Raw genomic sequence first — 22,533 nt, 5'->3', positions numbered from 1 at the left:
GGGGGAACTGTAGCTTGTGGAGAGAGATATTTTTCCTTAAGCTCCACCTTTCTCAGACTATCACTTACATCGACCATAATGCTGAAGCCAATCACTCATTGACTACTTTCGGTTTGCCATTGTAGGTGCCTTGTCAACAACTGAATGGTAAGGAGCATTATCTAGAACAGTTGTTGATTGTTTTCCAAGATTTAGTACTAGTGAATCTTCGAACCACTTTGTTGATGTAAAGCGGTTCATTTGTTCGTGATAATTTCCTGTTTTCTTTGATTTAAAAAGCAGGAGACTGTTTGAGACAAAACCTTACGAGGTGCCTGCATGAAGAATAATAAGTCTGCTCCCCATGCCACAAGGCATTGCCATTGTTTCTTTAGCTGTGCCGTCTGCCAAGCCCTACTTGACAGCGTGACCAGAACTCACCTACGCTTTGTCAAGCCACATCAGTTCATCGATATTTATGCTACAAATGTCCCTTGAAAATCGGCATCGTGATGCAACTATATCCTCCCTCTGCATCGACAGCTTATGGCCACAAAAATGTCCGTAGTGAAAGCCAAGGTTGTGTAAAACTGTGGGCAAGGATGTGCAACTGCCTTGAGGAAATCCTGATTCTTTAAGTGCGCCCAGTAACTTCTTGAGCGTAGGATGCTCCTTCCTGTGATAATAATCACAAACATGACGACCAATCGCATCCTCTGCAAACGAATCGGCATTGGTAATCCGCTTATCCATACGACGTCTTTTTTTTTTGCCAGGGGCGATATGTTTTGATGGTTCTTCAGCATCCTTTTCTCTCTCGAACGTTTCCTTCCTAATCATCACAACAGTGTTTTTGTGTATATTCAAAGCCGCAGCAGTTCTGTCGATCATTTAGGTAAAGGAGAGCAGCGGGCCACCATTAAGCTTTTCATTCCCAAAGTGGGCACGTAACGCGCAAACCATTTCTCTTGGATGGCCTCGTGTAGCCAAAAGAACGGCGTCAAACTTTTCCACCTCTTAACTTTCGACGAACTTCCCGCTTAACATCGTTCAGTAGCACACAACGAGTAACAGGATAACAGTAACGACGAGTAACGGAAACAAAGAATAACAGTAACAACGAATAATGGCAACAACAAATAAAAGAATAACTCCTACGACAGTAAAAATGAACACACAGAAAATCACAGGGCGCAGTGATAACACAAGACAGCAAGCTGGCTGTAACGGAAGCCCACTACAAGTGGGAAGTGTGGGTGGTAAGGGTTTGGCAACTTGGGGAACTTGCTTAGCTGCAGCTGCATGTAGCGGGATATTGGCGGAAAGTGCTCCGGGCATGCGTGGGTTTCCCCCGCACACGCTGTAAACCCGAAAGTAATTTTGGTCCGACTATAGTACCTGGTATTTAAGTTATTTTCCGAATTTTTCTTACACTAAAGTTTGTCGTAGAAGTCTGCGACTAGTCAAACGAGAGGAATTGAGAAATGCTCTTAGAATTTTAATGATTACAATTTTTTTTAACTGTCAGATGTTTTCTATTTAAGTTATTGCATTGTAGTCGTCGTAGAGAAATTCACATGTGTAATTTTATTGCTCAGTTAATTTTCGGAACAAGCTGCCTTTTGTCATTTGATTTGTTTTCAAATGACCTCGCTCATGGATCGTACTGTTCCGAATGATCAGTGACAGTTCTAAATCGCCTTCGAAGCCTGCGGCGTGCAATTGAGTGGCACGACAATCCCAACGCGATTTAAGCCTTTGTATGAACAAATCGCTTCGCCTCCCATGTGGTCTAGTGGCTAGGATAGCTGGCTTTCACCCAGCAGGCCCGGGTTCGATTCCCGGCATGGGAATAAATTTTAATTACACCACCTGACATAGATAAATCAGTTATTTACAACGAACTGCAGAAACACTTAGTTTTGGTGTTAAGACACTATATTTCTTAAATGTAATTATTTCTTTTAGAAGTCAGTTGCATCCATTCTCTGTTCATTAGTTTAAATTAGGCGTCCGTGGTCTGTGTTTCCTTCTGTTATCATTTCCGGGTTGTGATCGACGGATAAAACTGCTCACGTTTAGTCCTCGTTTGCGGGATTCATCCTCAAAGGTAACAGGCTGCCATGGAGATTCCAGTGTGTTATCTCTGAGCTGAGAATGTTTCCCGCAGACGAGGACGAAATGCAAGCGAATAGTTTTATCCATCGATCACTGCCTCATAGCCCGAAGTTTTATCGTTATTACTCTTCTCTCTTACGTCGGCATAATAAACTTTCAGTATCGTCTGATCTTCCGCTGCATAATTGAAACAATCTTGGCAACTTGGGAAGCGCTTACACATCCTCCATACAGTCCCGATCTCTCCTTATGTCATTTCCATGTCTCTGGAAACCCGAAGAAAAACATTCGTGGCCGTTTATTCATTGCCAGATTTAGAGGTATGGAGGCCCTGAGAAAACAAAGGAGTGGAGGCCTCTAATCATTTTTAAATAGGTTAAATAACTTTTTTCTTTCGAATGTTTCAAAAATTTATTGTGAGAATAAATGTTAAAATGACAAAACAAAAAAATAGTAGAAGTAAACCAAATTACGACAAAAAATCATTGATGATTACGATGAAATCCAGCTCCTGGAGTAGATAAATCACTTTCTGTGGTGAGTAGAGACAACTTTGATAAGCGTTTTGCTTTTCAGCCTATTTTTTACAATTTTTATTTTTGAAAATCAGATCCCTTCAGTACAGCTAGAGACCTTTAAAACCAAGTCATTCTCAGTATAATTTTAATGCTTGGGAATGACTGAAATTTCGATTGTTAAGAATTTAATAGTAGAACAACTCTTTAGGTTGGCCGTTAGTAGAACAACTCTTTAGGTTGGCCGTTAGTAGAACAACTCTTTAGGTTGGCCGTTTCGATAATCCTTTTTATATAAATGTACCTATGATACAAACTAAACCAACTCATTACCAAGACTAGGCTCAAAATCGTCATAGTATAGTTTTAGCAATTCTTGTACAGCGAAAACAAATTTGCAGCATCCCGTCTCCTAAAAGTAGCTGAAAAATCTAGATCACGAATGGACAGCATCGTATGCGTGCAATCTTTCAATAGGAGAAGTGCGTAGCTCATAGATCACTGGGATAAAAGTTGACGTTTTAAATATCTCTTTTGGTGACAGGTTAGCGTTAGCCTCATTCACTTTCATATGATCGAGCTGATTCAACCTCACATTTCTAGCTCTGGTGCGTGACTATACTTACTGTTCAATATTTGATAATCCCCTAGCTACTTCTTCGTATTTATCAAACTTGTCTCTTTTGGATCCAACAAATTATTTCGATGATTCCAGTGCAAACATTGGAGCAAGAATCATTTTCAGGTGTTGCAACATCTTTTTTGTAGCACCGAATCGTTGCAAAACGTCGTTCCAAAAAATTGAAAATATTCATCTTTTCCAAAATACGCGTTGCTTCACTTATCACGATGCCTTTTTGCTACTTATCAAAGGATTTGCTGGTTAGAGCTTATTTGATTTCGGTGTAACCGCTGACAATGGCTTTCGTAACTTCATTTTGACAATACCAGCTTTTTCAACACTTAAAACCGCATTTTTTTCTGACATAATTTTTCGGTTAAAGTTCGGTTTTCTTTTGTACCTGCTGTGAAATGTATATAAATTCTGAATGAAATCGAAGAATTTGAACAGCTGATGAGCAGGAGCTACTAGCTACTTTTCCGCCTAAATTAAGAGAATGATCGCAAATGGTACAAACATCGATACACTTCCCCAAATTCAAAGCTTGCATCCCTTTTATTTGCCACTTATATTTGTAGCATTAACGTATGATTGGCTACAGCAGTCGAGTATGTCGCATAAACAATTAAGTAAAGCGTTTGCTGTGGCTTCACCAATATTTACGCAGTTTGATAAAAAAGTGAGAAATCTTACCTTTGGCATCGATCCTTCAAAATATCGAACAACTGTAGGCAGCTGATCGACATGAAGTTCGTCGGGCAGAGTCTACCGGCACCGAATAACACTTAGATTTTTCAATTCTCGGTATTATTTCATTGAGGACTTCATAACCTATGGAACTGATTAGGTTCTCGGAAATCACAGAAGTAAGGTAAATGACATGACCACTCCCTTTGTTTGCATGCTCTTTCAAGTGGGTTGCGGCTGAGGAAATGTCCATTTCTCGGTGAACCAATAATTTCGTCACCACCTTGGAAAGTAAATTCGCGTTCAGTAACTAACGATAATTCTTGGATTATCTGTCGCTACTGGATTTGTTGCGCCTCTTGTATCGCTAGCTCGTGATGCGCCCTGTAATTTTTCCCCGTCGCGTCACGTTGAGGTCATTATTGATTCCAAGGGAGTCTTTGCAATCTCATGCTCATATAGACGTTCAGATGTATGCTTCTAGTCGCAAAAGCCTTCTACACTTCATTTAGTGTTTTGAGTGGGCATTCATTCACACACCTACCAATATATTATGCCTGTAGTTGGAGAAAAACAAAGCCAAAATCAATTGACAGTCTCTTGATTCAAAGTTTGAATTATCTCGCGACTGATCTTGTAGACCTGAATTCTGCTAAGATACTAAGGTACAGTGAAGCGACTCTAACAGCCTCTCCTGTACAAATGTCAACCTCACCTACCCGAGTTGCAGCTAAGGATTGCTGCACGGTACACCCTGTTATTGCTAACGAGGCTCTGACGACCGAGTGTTTCCCGGGATAAGGAAACGCCCCCTATCAAGTGCCAACGGTCTCAAAGAGAGCGGATGAGCGGATAGAGGCAGGGCACTCTCTTGTCCTTGGAGTGAGAAATTGCTCCTAAAGGCGGAAGAACTTCACAGTCAACGGCATAGGATGGAGAAGGCAACGGGAAACCACTCCATTAAAGATCACTCAAGATATCCCAAGAATCAGTAGCGCACCATGCCAGAATCTTCTGTTAAACATAAATCCGGAGTAATAGTCCCCCAATCGGATCTCCGGGTGGGGACAATGGAAGGTCAGGCAAAGTTGAAGAATACACTAAAAATAGCAACATGGAATGTAAGAACACTCCTCCAATGCGGGAAATTAGAGAACCTCAAACTAGAGATGGACAGAATGGGAACAGACATAATAGGAATATCTGAGATGCGATGGCCTGAACCAGGAGACTTCAGATCAGGAAATTATCGTATCATTCATACAGGTACTAACCAAGGAACAACTGGAATCGGTGGAGTTGGAATAATTCTAAAAGGAAAACTCGGGAATCTAGTCACAGGATATGTGCAATTTAACTCTAGGATAATACTAGTCAAAATTGGAACCAAACCAAAGAACACGGTAATAGTACAAGTCTATATGCCGACATCGGCAGAAGAAGACGATGCAATAGAAACAGTGTATGAAGACATCAACAAAGTTATAAATTATGTTAAAGGTGAAGAGAACTTAATTATAATGGGAGATTGGAATGCTAGTGTTGGAGAAGAGAAAGTTGACGGAATTGTAGGGAAATATGGTCTAGGAGATAGAAACGAAAGAGGAAGCCGGCTAATTGAATTTTGTGCCAAAAACAAGTTGGTCATAGCGAACTCCCTTTTCAACCACCATAAAAGAAGAAGGTACACGTGGAAAGCCCCAGGAGATACTAGAAGACACCAAATCGACTATATATTAGTAAAATCGCGTTTTAAAAACCAAATCAAGGATTGCAGAAGCTACCCGTCTGCGGATATTAATAGTGATCACAACCTTGTAATGATGAAATGCTTACTCAAACTCAAGCGATTAGAGAGAAAAACGAACAAAGTATGGAACAGAGATAACCTAAAGTCTGAAGAACTAGTGATCCCTTATGCACGGAAAACTGATGAGATGGCATCAAACATTATTCCCGGGAGTACTAACGAGGAGTGGAAACAAATCAAAGAAGGCATACATAAAGCAGCAGAAGAATTTATTGGGAAAGCCAAACCTGTAAACAGGAAAGAGTGGATAACACCTGAAATAATTTGTCTAATGGAAGAAAGAAGACTATACAAAAATGCCTCTGACGAGCAAAGCGAAAACAAATATAGAAAGCTTAGAAACCAAATAAACAGAGAATCTAGGAAAGCAAAAGAAAATTACCTCAACAGCATTTGTAAAGAGGTGGAGGAAAACATGGTTAAAGGAAAAACTGACTTGGCCTACAGAACAATAAAACAAAACTTTGCTAAACGGAAAGTAAAATCTTCAGGAACTATAAAGAACAAAGAGGGCAAGGTACTATTTGGATATGACACGCTGAAGAGATGGCAAGAATACATTGAAGAGCTATATCAAGGAGACCCTCTAACAGATAATATGATAGAATTAAGCGAAGAAGTAGAGAAAGAAGAACTAGGGGACACAATTCTGAAAGATGAATTTGGAAAAGCACTAAAAGAACTACCAGATAAGAAAGCGGCAGGTGTTGATGATATTCCTTCTGAACTAATTAAGAAATCAGGAGACAAAATGAAAGCTACATTACTGCAACTCATACAGAAAATATACAAAACAGGTGAAGTTCCTGAAGACTATCAGAAATGCATCATATTCCCCATACCTAAGAAAGCATCTACTATGGACTGTGAAAACCATCGAACACTCAGTCTTCTTTCACACGCATCAAAAATTCTAATAAGAATAATTTTGAAAAGAGTTGAAAACCAATTGAATAGCACTCTAAGTGAAGACCAATTCGGTTTTAGAAGCGGTGTAGGGACGAGGGAAGCAATCTTATCTTTAAGACTAATAATTGAGAAACAAATTTCCAAAAACAAACAAGTATTTATAGCCTTCGTAGACCTCGAAAAGGCATTTGACAATGTTGTATGGCCAGAAATGTTTAGAATTCTGAAGAAGGCTGGTCTGAAATATAATGATAGAAGGATAATCTTTAAAATATACCAAAATGAAACAGCCTTAGTTAAGAAGGAAAACAAAGAAGAAACAGCAAGAATAAGGAAAGGAGTGAGACAGGGATGCCCACTATCTCCAGTAATTTTCAACGCATATATCCAAGAAGCAATAGACAAAATAAGAGAGAATATTGAAGTAGGAATAAAACTTAACGGAATGAAAATAGATATGTTGCGATATGCAGATGATATCGCCATAATTACAGAAAGGAAAGAAGATTTAGAAGCCGCACTCAATGAAATGGAAAACACCTTAAAAGAACAGTATGGAATGAAAATAAATAAGAAAAAGACTAAAGTGATGGTGAGTGGCGCCCTGAACTACAATGAACCCATACGAATAACAATAAAGGGAGAGAAACTAGGGCAGGTTACAGAATTTAACTACTTAGGTAGCAAAATAACAGCAGATGGAAGGAGCAAAAGTGACATTAAAAACAGAATACAACTTGCCAAAATAGCATTCAATGGAAAAAGAAACTTACTGACGAGTAGAAATGTTAGTTTAGACGTAAGAAAGAGAGTCATGAAAACCTATGTGTGGAGTACAGCCCTTTACGGATGTGAAACTTGGACTAGTGGAAAAGAAGAAAAGAGAAGATTAGAGGCATTCGAAATGTGGTGCTACCGGAGAATGGAAAAAATCAGCTGGCGAGACAAGGCTACAAACGAAGATGTCCTCAGAAGAGTGAAAGAAAACAGATCTCTTTGGCGAAATATACAGAAAAGAAGAATAACCTTCATAGGTCACATTTTACGGCATAACAATTTCATTAAGAGAATATTAGAAGGAATCATTGAAGGAAGAACTCGCCGAGGACGACCTAGATTAAGCTACATTCAACAAGTAATAAATGACATCGGGTGCCAGACCTATGCAGATATGAAGAAGAAAGTTGACAAAAGAACGGAATGGCGTGCTGCTGCCAACCAACCTGTGGGTTGATAACCGAAGAAGAGAAGAAGACTTAATCACAGTTTTGAAGTTCTGTGGGACCTTTTTCCGCCCAATATTTAATAATTCTTTCTGTAATATTGTCAGGCCAACGACCAATGTCATTTTTGAAACCACGAAATTCTGCTTGCTCTTGATTATGATTACAAGTTTTCGACAATGATGTGGCGTCGTCCGATGCCACATCTGGATATCTTGAATTCTATCCACCAAATATTAATTTACTATTGAATTTACTCTTGTATTTTTACGAATTTGTGAAACTTCTTGTCTGTTTGACGTGATAAAATAATTCGTTACTTTGGATGTTTTATTTAAAGTTTCTTCAGTTTTCTTTTCGCGTTCTACTTGCAATTTCCTCTTCTGGGAACCACTAGCGAATACTCGAGGAGTTTTTTTGGCGGTCACCCATAACTCCACTATACCAGAAAGGTTGAGTCTGACCCGTTGAGAAACGATGCAGCTGCAAAAGGAAAGTCCTTGACCAATAAGGAAAGAGTCGTGAACAGTCGAGAAGCGAGCAGAAACAAAAAATTAGCAAATATGTTAAACGAGATGGTATGTGGGATCGTGAGAACACAAAAAGCGGCTACGAGTGCACATGGAAAATGAAAAGAATAGAAAATCTATGTATTAAAACTCATTCAGTTATGGATTTACATTTAAGATCACAGTATGGATATGAAAATACTTACGTGTGTCCATACAAATTCAGAAGGACGTAACTTAGACGGATTTACATTTGTTGCACAATGTTCGTAGACTGTTAGGCTCACTTAAAACAATGTAACGTGAACGTTCCTGATTTCTGGGATTCCCTTCTATAAGCACGCCACGAGGCAAACACTTGTTAACCCAACGACCGACCGTACTGAGAAAAACAGGTATAGACAGACAAAGACGGGCATTCAGCGTTCGATTATTGGTTGCGATTATTTTTTTGTCATTATAAAACGGCGAACTCAAATAATAATGTGCCATCAACTGAAATTCTTCGAGTGTTATAGAATTTAATGATTTATTTATTTCGCATTTCTTTTATGTAGTGAGGTATGTGAATAATTGATTCAATTCAATTGTTTCAGAAAATAATTGTTTGCGTATCTAACTACATATCCAAGACAGATCAATCAATATTGCTATCAGCGATACCTCCTAGTCGGGAGTAGAGTAATGCCCCAATTTGTCACTGGCGTACCATGAAAATGTCACCTTTTTATCAGGGCTGATTGGCATACTAAATTTTATGGGATAGAGTACTTAGGGAACTGTGGTTAAATTGTTTTTTCACATGATATAGTCCAATTTTGTCTGACTCACGGTTATAATAAGGCTTAAAATGTAAAACCTATTGCAAAGAATTTCATACTAATACAATAATCAGTCAAGTAGCCGAAATACCGAAAATCAAATTTTTGTTGCCGCTGGCAGACGTTGGATGGGCAACCTGCAAATGGGACGATGAACGACGTTATACATTTAGTGATACAGATACGTACAGGCGTTCATCGGCGTATTCGAGTTCTCAACGGGAGCGGTACACAGGGCGTTCTAGTCTACTAACTTAATACTGGAAACTGAACGTCTGTAAGTAGGCTTTAACTTGATGTTTGGCGGATGTTTTTAAGAATATGCCAGTTAATGCTTTTCAGCATCTCATCGACACTCTGCTGAGAGTTAAACAAACCTTCGACCAATCGCGCTGCCTTGTTTCGCATCAACGCTTCGTTTGTGTCAGTATTCGCTGTTAGTCGTATTTGGTATGTGTCCCACACAGTCGAATAATTTTCTTGCATAGGTCGGAAGAGAGTTTTGTAAGCAAACCCCTCTGCAGACATTGCATTTTGCCAGTTGCCTAACAATGAATCAGATTCTACCATCTCCTGTAGCTACGCTTGAGCCTATGTGATTATTCGATTTCATATCCCAACGAATTATTACAGTCAGGGATTTGTACTGTGTGGTTATAATTGAAGTGCAGCTACCCACAGAGTATGCTGCAATTATCGTATGGCAGCTAAACTTGGTATATATTCTAATACGTTAATGCAGACCCGTTGTACGCTAGAAAAAATTAGCTTCAGTGTTGCCCACCAGGTACAAATATGGCGCTGTGAATGCAAGAAAGATGCATAGAAATGTTGCTATGTGTAATGAATTAGGAATGAATGACAGAAAAGGTAAAACAAGTGAGGAAGGCATGGTGTTGATTTTTATTATTAATTAACGCCCACACGATTGTTCAGTATGAGCAATGGAGACGTCAACGAGATGCTGGACAGCGCCAGATTTGCACCTGCTGGCCACAATTGGAAATAATTTTTTCCAGCGTAAATCGGTTCCGCATTAACACATTAGCATGTTTATCAAGTTTCGTTGCCATACGATGATTACGGCCCTCACTGGACCTCCGGCAGTAGCTGCACTTTAATTATAACCACCCAGTGTGAGTTTACTGATTCTAGCTGCGACTCACTGATTTTGTAGGCAGAGGATACAAAGTTTTAGCGTTTTGTGAAGAGCAAAGTTGTACATTTCTGAACTTTTAATGCAATTTTCCAATCTCGGTACCATTTTAAATCTCATCAAACTCTGAATATTTGTGCTGCCTTTTTTAGACCGTACTTCATAGTAGACAACTGCATAATCCATAGAAGCTTGCTATTAAATTTGTCTTCCAGCTCATTAATACTCCCTTTGTCAGAGAAGTTACAGGAAAGATTTTTTTTTATTTCTGAGTTTTCAAAACTAAAAAGGAACAAATGTTGTTTTTATGTTACTTGCTACGTGTCCGTCCTTGAAATTACCTTGTCCATGTTCCCGCGCAAACTCAGTGTGTGGCAGGGTAACACACTGTTTGGATTCTTGGCGCATTAGTTACATTGACACAGTGGATGCCGATTGTGAGCAAAGAGTGAACATTAAGTTCTGTAGTAAGCTCGTGAAAGCCCCTAGTGAAACGTGGATAATGATTATGGAAGCATATGAAAGCGAGGCACTTTCAAGAAGTCGTGTTTTTGAGTGGCAGAAAAGGTTTCGTGAAGGCAGAGATTCAGTGCAAGACTATCACAGAGCTGGTCGTCCGTGCACAGCACATATCGATGCAAACGTGGAGAAAGTAAGGCAGTTATTGCAAGAAGACCGCCATGAAACTGTGCGTGCGATATCAGAAGTACTTAATTTGAATGCGATGTGTGTCGTAAGATTTTACGCGAAGATTTAGTGAAAACGAAACTTAATGCAAAACTCCTCCCTCACACACTAACAGAAAGAAGGAGGGCGAAGAATCTTTGCCGAACTACTGGGTAGAGCCAGACGTGAGCCCACATTTCTGTCAAAGATTATTGCTGGGCACAGGGCGTCATTAAACTGCTAAATGGTGGAGTCCAGAATCACCAGCCTCTAAAAGTCAAATGACAACCTTCGAGAGCAAAGATAATGTTGATCGCATTCTTTGATGGTACAGTATTAGTTCACCGTCAGTATCTTCCTCTAGGTCAAACAGCGAGTCAAACTCCTTCCTCTAGGTCAAACAGCGAGTCAAACTCTTTACATCTAATACTTGAAACGTTTGCGAAAAGCTATTTGTGATATTCACAAGACTGGTACTTACTGCACGACACTGCAAGATGGCTCTAATGGTTCAAATGGCTCTAGGCACTATGGGACTTAACATCTGAGGTCATCAGTCACCTAGACTTAGAGCTACTTAAGCATAATTAATCTAAGGACATCACTCACATCCATGTCCGAAGCAGGATTCGAACCTGCGACCGTAGCAGGAGCGCGGTTCCGGACTGAAGCGTCTAGAACCGCTTGGTCACAGCGGCCGGCACACTGCAAGACCCCATGTTACCGAGTTTATGGCCAGACATTCTGTCATTGCCATCCCATATTTGCCATATTCGCCCGACCTCTCGCCTTGCGATTTTTTCTTGTTTGCTTTATCAACAAATCGCAGACATCCAACGGGCTGCGGCAAATGAGCTTACAAGCATCTCAACTGAAAATTTTTGGCAACTCTTTATGGATAACCAAGGAGAATACTTCGATAGGAGCTGGGATCATTACTAAGTTCAATTTCCATTTTTTTAAAAGAATACCTGTTCTGGAGCTATTCTAACAAAGTGAGTATATAACGTGAACGTCGAGGGTCACAGCACACTTTTCCTGGGGCACAGCTGAAGTTACATCTACATTTGTCGATGGCTCTTCATCCAAGATAACATGCTGCGTCTTTCCTACCATGAAATCCCCAATCACATTGTAAAATCTTATCCTTTTGTTTCGTTACGCGACTACCCACTAAGGTGAGTTCTTTTGTAGATGCCAGCAGACGTAGTTCCCAGAAAGCCCCTCTAATTGAAGCGTCGCCTGCCACCGTTAGGGCCTAACGGATCCTGCAAAGGCGCCTCTAGGACACCTGCCTGTGGCGCCTGCAGCCTACGCGGCATTCACAAGCCGTCACCCGGGTCCTTAGCCACAACCAGTGCTCCAGCGCTCACCTCTAACGGGCCGTGGTGATTAGTACCTGCCACAACCGCTACTAGGACGCTAGCGCTTCATGCAGCTTGCAGAGCACCGGTGCCTGAGCTGTCGTACAGGACCCACAATTACGTTAGGAATAATCGTATGCGTCATCATCGTTGACAGAGTTTGGCTATGACGGCTATTTAAACTGCAGTAAGCCCTTATTTCGACATCAAACATTTTGGTTTATTTGGAAGCGTCAGCTTCGGTGTAACAATTATGCTTTTGGTCACTAGTTACAAAGAAAAGGACGCCATTAAAATGTACAATAAAATTAAAGGGAAAAGAAAAGAGAACTTCCGCCTTAAATATAGTAAGAGAGTATTTCTCACCAGACGCATTTTACTTTGATCTGTTAAACGGTCTTCCATGGTCATTCTGGAAATTAGATACACAGTAGGCCTATGTCTCTACGTTTTGGTATTTATTGTATAAAAACAAGAGTTCCTTATAAAACTGACGTACGATGTATTCACGATGTCGGACAAACCCGCCGTTGGCCAGGTTTTTATTTATAGATACCTGTACTACGCAGCGTCTGGCCTTATGCTTAATGTTTATGATGTCATACCTCCTGAACTATGTGTCGTACAATGAAGTAATTTTGTACGTACATTCAGTGGCATATGTGGATACTGTGTGTACATGTGTTGCGAATGGCGTTAGTAGCAATGACGTAATGAATTTAAACGTTATGCACAACGCTACAGTTTTTACACATTTCACTGTTTATGACGTGATATCTCCTGAACTGATATTGTAGGTACATTCAGCGGCATATGTGGATACTGTCTGCGAAATTTATTGCGAAAGAGTCAGTAGCAAAGACGTAATAAATTTAAAGGTCGCGCATATTGGGGCAGTTTTTCACGCGCCTCGTTGTTTATCACGTCATAGCTCATGAATATGTGTCGTACAGTGATATAATTTTGCAGTTACATTCAGTGTGCATATGTGCATAATGTCTGTAAAATGTGTCAGTAATACAGTTAGTAGTGAAGAATTAATAAATTTTAACCTCATGCCTCCCACTTTCAGTGATACATTATAACTGTTTAATTTATACTCTTTACAATATATCATAGCCACTTCTAATTGAAGGTAAACTATCCTAGTTTCAGTGTGTACCTTGAGTTATACAACTTACAATCAACCTAAAATCCAGTTTTTCCCACACTTTGGTTGACAAGTGCGGAGTATTGGAAGCAGTAAGTAACCTCTTTACTTCTGTGTCTCAACTCTGGCAAATCATTAGGTAGTGGAGGAACGTAGACATGATCTTTTATAAAATCCCGAAGGAAGAAGTCGCATGCCTTGAGGTCAGCGGAAAAGAGCTCTGTCATATTGACCATTGCGATTTTTACTCTCGTAATAAAAAATGACAATGTGGAGGGGCTCAATCTCGTTGTAAAATAAAATTTCAGGTCATCTTCTAATTGGCGAAAGAGCTATTTTTGCAGTATATCCAAATAAACCACCCCTGTTACATAGCTACCACGAAAAAAGGAAATAGTAGTCCGTACAATTGACATCGAGACACAGCTCAGAAAACGTTTAGTTTTGGAGAAGCTCTATGACATTTTGCATGTTCATGGGGACGTTTTGACCCCTAGATATCTTCCCACTTCGATGAAAAATTGCCTCATCACTAAACACCACACAATTGAGAACGTCATATGCCTACTGCAACACATCACTTGCATACACAATAGTCATCTGGATTTATAGCATGTACCAGCTGTAACTGACACGAGCACACGTGTAAACATTTTCTTAAAGCCTCCCATACTGATGTATTTGGCAATTCTGAACAGACTTCTTGGGGCTGCTGAGGTAAGACGCTCTGACATGGTCAACATACCCTTCGGTCACTTTTGGTTGTCCCGTGATTTTTCCTGCACGTACCCACACGTCGTTTAAAATTGACTACACCATTGGCGAATGTTTTTGCCACATGGGGGTCACAATTAAACTGTGAAAGCACGTAGAACAAAAATTGTAGATTCACTCTTAAGAAACTGCTAAGAACTAGAACACTTGACGCTCAGGAGTCGGCATTTTACGTATGTACAACGCTATAAGCGAGAAAATAACAAAGCAGTACTCAGACGAGCGCTTATCTAAAATTGTTTGGGCTGCTATTTAATTATGACCATGAATCAACACTCTACAACGGTTACAGTTGATATCATCAAAATTTATAAATGCGACCTTCTTTTATGGTCGGCCTGTATATAAATGATATGACGTACACGACGTATATAAACGACCTGGCGTTCATGACGCGTATAAATGACCTTATGGATAAAACCCCATGAGGCTATTCGCATTTGACGCCGTTGAATACAAGGTGGTGAAGATTTAGATGCTTGTTACGAAATACAGAGGGAGTTTTAGAGTTTTAGGTGAGCGGTACTAGGTGCAGTGATTAGTAGCTGATCATAGACACAAATAAAAGCGGAGAAATTTTCGTAAGTAGGCGAATAGATCTGATATCGGTTGACTTCACGATCGGCAATCAATCACTGGAAAGAGGCACAACCTTCAAATATCTAAGGTATTTAAGGTGGAATGATCAGACTATACACGGTTAGAGTGGTTTCTGACCAGAACAGTCAGGGATGTGGTCATCTGAAGGTAGTTTCATAATGAAAGAGGTATTTAAAAATTAACTTGATGTATTCTCTTGGCGGAATACAGATGGGCGCCTACAAATCAGCCTGTGAGGCCAGACACAAATAAAAGCGGAGAAATTTTCGTAAGTAGGCGAATAGATCTGATATCGGTTGACTTCACGATCGGCAATCAATCACTGGAAAGAGGCACAACCTTCACATATGTAAGGGATTTAAGGTGGAATGATCAGACTATACACGGTTAGAGTGGTTTCTGACCAGAACAGTCAGGGATGTGGTCATCTGAAGGGAGTTTCATAATGAAAGAGGTATTTAAAAATTAACTTGATGTATTCTCTTGACGGAATACAGACGGGCGCCTACAAATCAGCCTGTGAGGCCGTCAGCCAGTCGTGGTGGTCAAACAAAGATGTTTTACACCTACATCTACGTGATCTCTCTGCTATTCACAATAAAGTACCTGGCAGAGGGTTCGGTGAACCACCTTCAAGCTGTCTACCTCTACGGCGCGCGGGAGATACGAACACCTAAATTTTTCTGTGCGAGCCCTGATTTCTCTTATTTTATCCTAGTGATCAGGTTAGGCTTTGTATCGATACAAAGCCCGAAAAATAACGAGGGAGTGGAGATGGTTAATGTCGTAGCCAGCTGAAACCCAGTGCCAGAGGGAGCGTCCAGTCTGGATCCTATGCTCTACCAACTGCCAGCAGTCAGCACCTAATTTCTCTTCATGCTCCCTGAGGGTCGCTCACAGCATTGCTAGAGGCTTGTTTGTCAGCGCGTTGCAGAGGAACAAGCGACCTTTGCTGAAGCGACAATCAAATGGCTCAAATGGCTCTGAGCACTATGGGACTTAACATCTATTGTCATCAGTCCCCTAGAACTTAGAACTACTTAAACCTAATTAACCTAAGGACAGCACACAACACCCAGTCATCACGAGGCAGAGAAAATCCCTGACCCCGCCGGGAATCGAACCCGGGAACCCGGGAAGCGACAATCCTACTCGGCAAGAAGGCCACAACGAATTGTACTCGAATACGAAACTTTAAGTAAAAAAATTTAGAAATAAAAGAGTTAGCAATGTCCCCTACATCGGCTAGGCGACCTGCACAGCATAAATGTAGCCGCAGAAAACCAGATACCAGACGCAAATGTACTGGGAGAACCCTAAGGAAGACGCCGTTTACAAAACACTTGTTTGACGAATTTATGGTGATGGTTCATTGGCCCGAGGTCCATACCAAGTTGATTTTTAACGGATAAGGTGGAAAAGAATCAATTAAGAACTGGACGTTTCGCCACAGGTTTGTTTGGTCCGCGTGAGGGGCTCAGAAATACTCGACGAACTGCAATGGGACATGTAACAAGAAAGACTTCATGCATCGCAGGGAGTCTTACAAAATTCCAAGAGCCCACGTTCCAGAATACATAACGAAAGATATTACTTTCTTCAACGTATCTCCAGCATGATGACCACACTGTTAAAATTAGAGAAATTTCAGATCATGCAAAAGGCTACTGAAAATCGCTCATCCAGTATGTCTTCCGCAAATGGGATGGGGAAGAGGGTGGTGCTATACAGGTACAACAATGTTCGCACACACTGTTTGGTAATTTACGGAGTGCAGGCATAGATACAAGTGTACCATACAGCATCTGTAAATAACAAGTGGGAGTAATAAAAATGGCAAATAAGCAGACAAGAGTGTGTGATAGGAAATGTACGGGAATTAATATCGCTGTAATTTTTACTTGTATCTTGAAAAAGCAATGAACAAAATGAAAGGGAAATGTACGGGACTTAATATCGCTGTAATTTTAACTTGTATCTTGAAAAAGCATTGAACGAAATGAAAGAAAATTTCTGAATATGAATAAAAGTTCAAGGGGAAGAGGTATCAGTCGTAAGGTTCACAAACGACGCAGCTCTGTTAACAGTTATCGGGAAGGATTCACACGAAATGTGAACGAGATCGACGTCCTACCTAGCGCATGAAGTTACGAATGAACACACCAAAGACGAAAGTGACGAGGCGTAACAGAAAGGATAATAGTGATCCGCCGAACGTGCTAGTTGTTGGAGACACTAGAAGCAGTGAAAGAATTTACCTAATCGAGAAGCAGCATTACATAAGGTGGCCAAGACAGGAAAACTATAAAAATATGTCAGCAAAGACTTTCTTCTACATTACCGTTCTTCTAGTGACGAATGTCGACGTGGAATTAAAGAAGTTTCTGAAACTGTATATGTGGAACACAGCAGTGTACTGAAGTGATACTTTGATCATATGAACGTCACAAAAGGAGTAACTGAAAGTAAGTAAGTGTGATGCTGCAGAAAGGTTTTAAAAATAATATGATCTGATAAAGCACTGCAAAGAAAAGTTTGGGAGAAAAGTCTACGGAAATTAATTATCAAGTAATGCGACGCAATCGGAGGAGAAAGCTGATAATCTAAATTTCACGAGAAGATCTTGCCGCAGGTAAAAACGCCATTGTTGTAATGATTGACACCTCAATTTGCGCGCGTATAATGTTGATGCATCGATGATAATTTGGCTTGAACATACAGTTATCGAATTCCGTTTGGCATAAAATGAAATGAGCTTTCGAGAAAGACTGCTGATGGGGCTCGTTCAGTGTGACCTGTTTTCCATTGGAGACTGGACTGGTTTCGGTTCTTCCGTCTGTAGAAAGTGAAAGAATTTCGTATTCGTGGTGCAAGGTTCACAGTGAGGGATAAACATGTTAGCGTCCACCAACTTCCTGCAGTTGCAAGAACGACAACCTCATGACTCTCCGTACGAAACTTCCAACACAGCTATCTAGGCTAGAACCTAATTTTTCAAGGAACACATTAACAGTTGGTTTATGAATTGTTGGGTCAGCAGCCAAGTTGACATTTTTTCTGTACACGATGCTTCGACAATTTCCCTAGTTTTCTTCATCAGTTGTTGAGTGCAGATTTCGCTGCACGCTGTTTGTGCTCCAACCAAGCTGTGAACTGTAAGCGCTTTTTGTATTTCTTAATTTTTTTTTGGAGGGCGCGGGGGGGGGGGGGGGGGAGATTCATCAATCTTCTGACTGGTTAGATGAGGCCCGTCACGAATTCCTCTCCCAACCTTTTCGTCTCAAAGTAGCATTTACACCCTACGTACTCAGGTTTTTGTTGGATGTTCTCCAATTTCTCTGTTACTATGCAGTTTTTACTCTTTACAGCTCTCTCTAGTACCATGGAGGTTATTCTGCGACGCCTTAACACATGTGCTATAGGCAGTATCTGTAGTAGACCTGTTGCATTTTCGTTCTGCAAATAAATCGCAGTCTTCAGTTTGGCTTCCCCACAACACTGTGCATGAGATTCTTCCAATTTAAGTTATTCGTATTTGTGATCTTCAAGTATTTAGTTGAATTTAAAGTCTTTAATTTGTGTGATTTATCGTGTATCGCAAATTTAGCGGATTGGACGAGTTCACACTTTTCATTATTTTGTGTCAATTGCCACTTTTGGACCAATAAATGTCTGTTGTCTAAATCATTTTGCATTTGGTGACTTAACGAGACTGTAAATGATAGCATCATCTGCAAACAATCTAAGATGGCTGTTCAGATTTTCTCCTGTGTCGTTTATCAGAAACAGCACTTCCCAGGGGAACGCCAGATATTGCTTCTGTTTTATTCGATGGCTTTGCGTGAGTTGCTATGAAGTGTGGCCTCTCTGACAGGAAATCACGACTCCAGTAGCACAACTGAGGCGATATTACACAGGCACGCAATCTGATTAGGAGTCCCTACAACACCCTTACAAGCCTTTCGGACTGTTTCTGACCATCTGTATATACTTACTATGAGCAGAGACGATTGCTGAGCTGATTTAAGCAGTGTGTCGGATCTCTCCGCTTTACCTAAGCTAAATCTCTAATCTCGATTACGTCCTGTCCACAGTCCCAAACGTTTGTCGCCTCCACATTGCTGAAGATATTTTCATATTTAAATTTTAGGCTCACAAGTGAGACAGTGTTCGATGAAAGCTGGTTAGCTGGCTTCTTGAATTTGGTGTAACTCTTGTGTTATTTACGTCTTTATTCAATAGTTCTTATGGTCTATCCAACATATGACATGGTATGTAGTATACACCCTGTTTTTAGAGCTATAGATTATCGTTCAAATAACGTAGTAGGCCTTTCAGTTACTTTGGAGGAACTGGTACACATTGGAAACCATACATCACAAATATCTCCCTCATCTTCCGGAAACGGTGTCAGCTTTACGGAAGGTGTGCTACTCTGGCTTATTCTTCATTGGCATCGATTTCCTCTGCAGGCCATGACATTTTACGTTGAGCACAAGCTCAGCAGATCAAGCATTCGTCCTCAGTATGCTAGTACTCGCAACTTATGAATCGTTTAAGGAATAACCTTTCTGTCATCCGCCATTCACGCAGTTCAGAAGCGATCCTCTATGCTCAGGGCGTTTGCTATCCTCGAGAATGTTTGCCAATGTTTCACGTACAGTGGACTTTGAAGAGAAGCTGTAAATAGACACACGAAGCAACACCAGCGATGAGACGATGGCTGACAGTGTTGGGATTGCCTAACAGGTTTTAAGCTCTCCGCAGTCTCCCTGATGGCTGAAAAGACGCGGTGGAAGACCTTTTGTGAGCTCTCTGGGAAGTCCCAAAGCAAACGCGGGGAGCGCCGACCGGCAGCCTGACAGCTGCAAAGCCGCCTGCGGTAACACCTGCGGACTGCGGGTTGCGAGGTTTATGTTTCGCTGGAACAGACGCTAATGGCACTCCGTCCAATACACTGGTGGGTGGCCTCTGTAAGGCACTTGGTGCACTGACTCTGTGAGTGTCTATAATGGCGACTCAGCGCACGATAGTAATAATAATAAGACAGCAATTATCCTCAAAACATAGGATCCCTTAGTCTTGCTGAACATGTAATGGCTGGGTGGAAACGGGGATGGGAGGCGGGGGGAGGGGTGGCAGGCCGAGTCAAAATGCAAGTTCACGTTCTTCTGGCATGAAAAATTTGTGAGAATGGGTTTCAAAGTAAGCCAAACGAAGACTGTAGATTGGAAGTTCTTCGAAAGTTCTTCCAAGAAAGAGAGAGAGAGAGAGAGAGAGAGAGAGAGAGAGAGAGAGAGATTGTGGTTCAGTTCCCGTATTTAGGTAATGACATTATTGCATGGCATCGTACTGTCTCAGTTATATGAAACCGATGACGTAAAACAATTTGGCGTACACTTATGTTAATGTATTCTATAATTATTTTTGCTGAACTGTTCTTAAATAATGCTTGCCGGCCGGGTTGGCCGAGCGGTTCTAGGCGCACAGTCTGGAACCGCGCGACCGCTACGGTCGCAGGTTCGAATCCTGCCTCGGGCATGGATGCGCGTGATGTCCTTAGGTTAGTTAGGTTTAAGTAGTTCTAAGTTCTAGGCGACTGATGACCTCAGAAGTTAAGCCCCATAGTGCTCAGAGCCATTTGAGCCAATTAAATAATGCTTGAGTTGTGTTGTAAAGATTTCTCAATATCCATTTAGGATGTTTAATGATTCCACTTCTACTCACGATCATGCAGAACTTGTGTATCAGCTCTGCATGAAAGACTCTGATACAAAGGTGAATACTCACTGATAATAACAATAACAATAATAATAATAATGTTACTCCAAAATTAAGTTCATGAGAAAACTCTCTGACGCTTTTTAGATTAAAAAGAAAACTGGTTACGGCAAGGAGACAGAGTCTCCCCACCGATATTTAATTGCGCTCTAGAGAAAGTAGTCAAAGAGTGGAATACGAAGAGCCATAGTGGAATCCGACTAGGAACGACATCAAAATCAATTGCGTAGCTTCCACAGATAATATGGCTCCACTAGCAGAGACCTGAAAAGCAGTCAAAGAGCAGATCCTCGAACTGAAAAAAAAAAAAAATGGATGTTACGTACTCCAACGTCGGTGAGACGAAAGAAAAATTAACGTGGTAATTTATTACTGAAATTGTGAAAATAACGATCTACTCTTATTTACTCTGTTTTATGAAAACGTAATCGTTACCAGTTTCGAAATTGGTAGGTTCATCATCACTTCAATAAAATCTGTTAAGCGTTCTGTTGTTAGCCGTTAGATGCGAGTTGATACTGCCACTTAAATGCTGCTGTAGTCAAAAGTTGGTAGAATGGTGACTCCTTACTATGAGGAAAGACATTAGAAAAGAGTACAAGGTCCAGTGGCAACTCATCACAACATTTCAAGGCTAAGTATCCCTGGGAAATTCCTGGAGGGAAGGCGACGTTTTTTTGGAGAAATACTATTGAGAAAATTTAGAGAACTGCCATTTGAAGCTGACTGCCGAACGATTCTAAGCCTCCAACATACATTTCGCGTAAGGACCACGAAGATAAGATACGAGAAATTAGAGTGTGTGCGAAGGCATAAAGACAATCGTTTTGCCCTCGCTCTATTTGCGAATGAAACAGGGTGGGAAATGACGGGTGGTGGTACAGGTTACCCTCCGCCACCCACAGTACGGTGGCTTGAGGAGTACCTGTGTGGATGTAGATGTAAATGGAGCAGATTCTTATAGGTGGTGCCTACGAGAAAAATTTAGCGATGTTGTTAGACGGATGTCTCTGATGCAATAACGTCTGATATTGCACGAACAAGAGCTCATAGCTTCTAAGGTATGCATTTTAGAGCCCATGTTTACTAGACTTTTTTTTCTTGTTTTGACCCATACCACCAGCTCTGAAAGTTTATCAGTGGAGTTCTGGTTCACCCCGTATACTCTTGTTATCACACTGTATACGCACAAATTATACTGCTCTACTTACTATCCTCCGCTGTGTTGCTGTTTTAATGGCCCATAGTCTAGTAATCCAGTAATAAGACTACTGCGCCACAAACCACGGTCCTGTTGTCCGGAAACGAGGTAGTAACATCTGCCCTACCAGATACAAGCTGACACGTAAATCAGATACGGTTCATGTGTTTACCTATGCTCTTGTAGCGGAGACGACCTGCTCGTGAATCTCTTTAGATTCCTATAAATTATATGACAGGCGAAAAAGTGGATACGGTCCAACTTTGTACTCCGTCTCCAATGACATCGTCGTCGACGGGACATTAAATTCCAATCTTTCTTCTTTCTTTCTAACTACCAGTTATCGAAGGAAACCGTACAAGATACAAAAGCCAAAATTAATTTTCGTGGTATCAGTGCCGTTCAAACGATGTACTTGCTGATGAACAAACTAGGACAGATAATTCTGAAATTAAAAGGTGAAGAAAATTTTATTCACCTGATTGACGTTAGAACAGTGTGAGATGGTCCACCATGTCAAACGCATTAGGCACTAGAAACAAAAATCACATCGCTCAGCCAGGCTTTAAAGATTTTGTGTGAAGTGTTAAACGATACCGTGCAGCAGTTGTTACCAACCTGGGGGTAAACAAGAGGATTCAGTTGTGA

General features: G+C 40.9%; 1 non-coding gene across 1 annotated transcript; it reads left to right on the top strand.

Annotated features, from left to right (window-relative positions):
• The first annotated feature begins 1,760 nt into the window (after positions 1–1,760).
• Positions 1,761–1,832, top strand: Trnae-uuc. The gene has a single exon. It is a non-coding gene; the product is annotated as a tRNA-Glu (tRNA).
• The last annotated feature ends 20,701 nt before the right edge of the window (positions 1,833–22,533 follow it).

The sequence above is a fragment of the Schistocerca piceifrons genome, chromosome 2, assembly GCF_021461385.2.
Source record: "Schistocerca piceifrons isolate TAMUIC-IGC-003096 chromosome 2, iqSchPice1.1, whole genome shotgun sequence".
NCBI classification, from domain to species: Eukaryota; Metazoa; Arthropoda; class Insecta; order Orthoptera; family Acrididae; genus Schistocerca; species Schistocerca piceifrons.
Note: the sequence above shows the minus strand (reverse complement) of the source record. Positions and strands in the feature narration are given on the sequence as shown.